This window comes from Petaurus breviceps, unplaced genomic scaffold (genome assembly GCF_028583685.1).
Source record: "Petaurus breviceps papuanus isolate PSGF00001 unplaced genomic scaffold, PetGlider_PUasm1.0 90639, whole genome shotgun sequence".
NCBI lineage: Eukaryota > Metazoa > Chordata > Mammalia > Diprotodontia > Petauridae > Petaurus > Petaurus breviceps.
In genome coordinates this window covers 4,326,616-4,331,754 of record NW_027187296.1, presented here as the reverse complement: position 1 = coordinate 4,331,754, position 5,139 = coordinate 4,326,616, and positions in this window count along the sequence as shown.

The following is a 5,139-nucleotide window of genomic DNA, read 5'->3' as shown; positions in this document are numbered from 1 at the left end:
CATCATCACCCCTCTCATCTCCTCTCCCCCCCCCACACTCCTGGAGGGTGAGATACCATATTTAGTGTGCATTTCATTCCCTCCTCAAGCCAAATTCAATGAGAATAAGGTAGACTCATTCCCTTCTGCCTTCCTAGTCTTCCCCTCCATTATAACCATTTTCCCTTGCCTATTCTGTATGAGATAGTTTACCCCAATCTGTCTCTCCCTATCTCCTCTCATTATATTCCTCTCTCACCTCTTAATTTCACCTTTTAAGTATCATCCCTTCCTGTTAAATTGGTCCTGTGCCCTCTATCTATGTATATCTGAAAACATATATACACACATTCACATATGTATTCATATGCCTATATACCCTCATATATATATATTCTATTCCCTTCAACTACTGAGAAAAGTTTCATAAGTTACAATTACTGTTTTTCCATGTAGGAATGAATGTTAATAGTTCAACTTTGATAAGTTCCTTATGATTTCTTTTCCCTGTTTACCTTCTCATGCTTCTCTTGCTTCTTGTATCTGGATGTCAAATTTTCTATTCAACTCTGGTTTTTTCAGCAAGAATGCTTGAAAATCCTCTATTTCACTGAAAGACCATATTTTCCCCTGAAACATGATACTCATGTTTTTCTGGGTAGGTGACTCTTGGTTTTAAACCTAGATCCTTTGACCTCCGGAATATCATATTCCAAGCCCTTCGATCCCTCACTGTAGAAGCTGCCAGATCCTGGGTTATCCTGATTGTATTTCCACAATATTCAAATTGTTTCTTCCTGGCTGCTTGTAATATTCCCTCCTTATACTGGGAATTCCAGAACCTGGCTATAATATTCCTAGGAGTTTTCTTTATAGGATCTTTTTTTCAGGAGGTGATTGGTGGATTCTTTCAACCTCTATTTTGCCCTCTGGTTCTAAAACATCAAGGCAGTTTTCTTTGAGAACTTCCTGGAGGATGATTTCTAGGTTCTTACTTTTATCATGGCTTTCAGGCAGTCCAATAATTTTTAAATTATCTCTCCTGGATCTATTTTCCAGGTCAGTGGTTTTTCTAATGAGATATTTCACATTGCCTTCTATTCTTTCATTTGTTTGGATCTGTTTAACAGTATCTTGATTTCTCATAAAGTCATTAGCTTCCATTTGCTCCAGTCTAATTCTGAATAAATGATTCTCCTCATTGAGGTTTTCAGATTCTTTTTCCATCTGGCAAATTCGACTTTTTAAGGCATTCTTCTCCTCATTGTCTTTTTGACCCACTTTTGCCATTTGAGTCAGTCTGTTTTTTAAAGTGTTATTTTCCTCAGTCAGGCTGTTGACTCTCATTTCATAATTTTCTTGCATTGTTCTCATTTCTCTTCCCAATTTTTCCTCCACTTCTCTTATCTGCTTCTTAAGGTCCTCTATGGCCTGTAACCAGCTCATATTTTCCTTTGAAGCTTTTGGTGCAGGAGTTCTGACTTTACTGTCTTCCTCCTGTTCCATGCTTTGCTCCTTTTTGTCCCCAAAATAGGAGTCTAATGGTGGAATCTTCTGTCTGCTTTGTTTCCTTTGCCTGCGCAGGTTGCCCCTCAGTCACTTGACCCCTGGGCTTTTTGCCACAGTAGGACTCTGCCACCAGACAGGGGAGCTTTCATCCCAAATGCTGGGGTTTTCTCAGTTGCTGGAGGTATTAGATGGGTGCCCTCTCTGAAGCCTCCCCATGCTTTGGCAAGCTGGACATATATCCCAGGACCTCCACCCTAGACAGCAATCCAGATCCAAGCAGGTTAAAGCAAGAGTGATTACCCCTCAAACTGGTGCTTGGCCCCACCTACACTCTGCAGGCCAGGAGCTGAAGCCACCACATGGCGCTGGCTGGCTGTGCCGGCATCTCAGTGGCTTCTTGCCCTGGGGGGAAAAGCCAGGCCCTCCCACTTACTGAGTCCCAAAGTCCAGACTGTGCTGACCTCTCACTTTGTGCTTCACATCTATGTGTTGATAAATCTGGAAATGGCCACAGCTTCTGCTGATCTGGGGTCCCTCTGGCCAGTGGCTGGTCAGGCCCGCCCTGGGGCTAAAGCCTCAGTGTATGGCTTGGCTGGGCTCCCAGAGCTCTGTGCTGGCCTATTCCTGCCGGCCTGCCAGGCTGTCCTCAGTGGGAAGTTAGCTTCTCTGTGTCATTTTGTGGGTTCTGCAGCTCCAAAAGTTTGTTTAGAGTTTCCTTTTTACATGGATGGGGGAAGGTGGAAGCCAGAGCAGTGTGGAAGCCCTGCCTCTACTCCTCCATCTTGGCTCTGCCTCCTACAGTAACTTTAAGTGGAATTCATCTTTCTATCTCTTTGTTGGGCTTTGTTAATAATATATAGAAATGCTGAGGATTTATGTGGTTTTATTTTATATGCTACAACTTTTTCAAAGTTATTTATCATTTCAAATAGTTTTTTACTTGGTTCTCTAAGTGTATTGATATATCATTTGCAAAGAGCAAAAGCTTTGTTACCCTCTTCTGTCTCCTCCTTTCCTCTTTTCCCCATACCATGTAGGGATGTAAACAGTTTGCCCTTTTTGAATAGCATGTGTGTGTGTGTGTTTTTTTCCTTTTACCTTTATATGTTTCTCTTCAGTCTTGTATTTGAAAATCAGATTTTCCATTGAGTTCTGGTCTTTTCATCAGGAAGGTCTCCAAGTCCCTTATTTCATTGAATATCCATCTCCTCCCCTGAATGATTATGCTCAATTTCACTGGGCAGTTGATCTTTTGTTGTAATCCAAACTCCTTTGCCTTATGGGATATCATATTCCAAGTCCTCTGATCTTTTAATACAGAAGCTGCAAGGTCTTGCATAATCCTAACTGTGGTTCCATGATATTTGGATTCTCTTTCTGGTTGCTTACAGTATTTTCTCCTGGAATTTAGCTACAACATACTTTTGTGTTTTCAATTTGGGATCTCTTTCAGCAAATGATCAGTGGATTCTTGCAATGTGGTTCAAATCAATTTTCTGTGAAAATTTGTTGAAAGATGCTGTCCAGGCTTTTTTTTTCATCATGGTTCTCAGGTAGACCAAAAATTCTAAAATTATCTCTCCTGTATCTATTTTGCAGGTCAGTTGTTTTTCCAATAAGGTATTTTTACATTTTCTTCTACTTTTTGTTCAATTTTTTGACTGATTCTTGATATCTCATAGTTATTTGCTTCCACTTGCCCAATTCTAATTTTTAATGAATTGTTTTCTTCAGTTAACTATTGTAACTCCTTTTCCATTTGACCAATTCTACTTTTTAAGGAGTTGTTTTCTTCGGTGTACTTCCCCTCCCCCCCCCATTTTCTCAATTTTATTAAAAAATTTTTCTTCTACCTTTCTTATTTGACTTTTAAAATCCTTCTTGATTTCTTCCAAGAAGACTTCTAGGACTTGGGACCAGTTCACATTTTATTTTAGGTTTTGGATGTAGGTATATTGACCATGTTGTAGTTTCTTGAATTTGTGTTTTGATTTTCCCTGTCACCAAGATGTTTCTCTATGGACATTAATATTTTTTATTCTTCTTGTTAATGTTGTTTTCCTTTTTTCATGACTTTTAAATTTGATCTCTGCTTCTGGTGCCCAGGGGCCACTGTCCCAGACTTTGTGTCCTGGGATCTAAGGGCCTGATTACTGGTTTTCTGTGCTGGGATCTCAGATGCTAACAGTTGAATGTTGTAGTAGTCTGGTAGTTCACCTGGTGCTGAGCTGGAGCTGCTGATGTTGACTGGGTTATGCCTGGTGTTAGCACTTGGCTACTCTTCCTCAGGATCTCCTGCTGGTCCATTGAGTTGGACCTTGGAGCTGGCTGGCTGGGATGCCTCCCATCCTCTACTGGTCCCCTTCAGCCACAGCAAGAAGGACCTTTCCTGTTAATCTCCCCAGCCCACAGAGATAAAAGACTGCTGCACTCTGTCATTCTGCTGTCTCCACTATTCCAGGATTTTTCCTGGGGCAATATTCTCTGGATCTTTCAAGGTCAACAGCTAAGGGTGACAGCAACTTACTGCTTACTCCACCATCTTGGTTCCCAGAACTTTAAATAGGTGACTTTCATACATTCAGTCTGTGGGCTGATACCCTCCAGAGTTGCTGCTGTTGCAGGTCTTGCACAGGACTATTCTTCTCTTGCACCCAGTTCCAACAGAGCCCCCTCCTGCACTTAGAGGTCTGGGAAATGCCACAGCTGCCAGTAATTCAATCAGATGGGGTCTTCTTTATTTTTTCTTACCCAATTAGTTGTACATTTTTATTAATATAACTTTCACAACATTATTCTGCTCTATCCCTTTCCCTCTGCTCAAATGACCAACATCCTAAAAGAGGCCCTCATCACTTCTTACCTGAAATACTGAAATAGCCTTTTAATGCGCCTTCCTGTTTTAAATCTCTCTTTTCTATGCTTTTTCAAACACAACTAGCAAAGTGATATCCCAAAGGCACAGATATGAGTATGCCATTACAGGTCCTTGATCACTAAATTACAGTGGCTCTGTTTTCCCTACAGAAACAACTACAGACTCCTTTGTCATTGAATGTGTAACATCAACCTTCTTTCCAATATAGGCTCTACTTATACATTCCTATTAAACATATTTTCACATTAGTCCAACCTATTTTCCCAGAATTAGTATACCCTCTCCTTCGTAAAGTCCTGCCAAACCTTAGGTTTCTGTTTTGATTCTTTTTTTTTTTTAAAGCAATCGGGGTTAAGTAACTTGCTCAAGGTTACACAGCCAGTTATTTCTGGGTGTGGTGCTGAGTGTCTGAGCCCGGGATTCGATCTCCAGGTCGTCCCAACACTGGAGCCGGTGCTCTTACTCGCTGAGCCACCTGGCTGCCCCTAAGCAATTGGGGTTAAGTAACTTGCTCAAGGTTACACAGCCAGGTGTTTCTGGGTGGGTGCTAAGTGTCTGAGCCCGGGATTCGATCTCCAGGTCGTTCTGACACTGGAGCTGGTGCTCTTACTCGCTGTGCTACCTGGCCGCCCCTCTGTTTTGATTCTTGATGAAGAACCTAAGAGAAATTGGAAAAATTGCTTTACCTCTGTTTATCTTGTTTCCTCATGTATAAAATGAGCATGTTGCATTAGGGTGATCTCAGAGGTCCCTTCCACCTTTAAACCTATGAG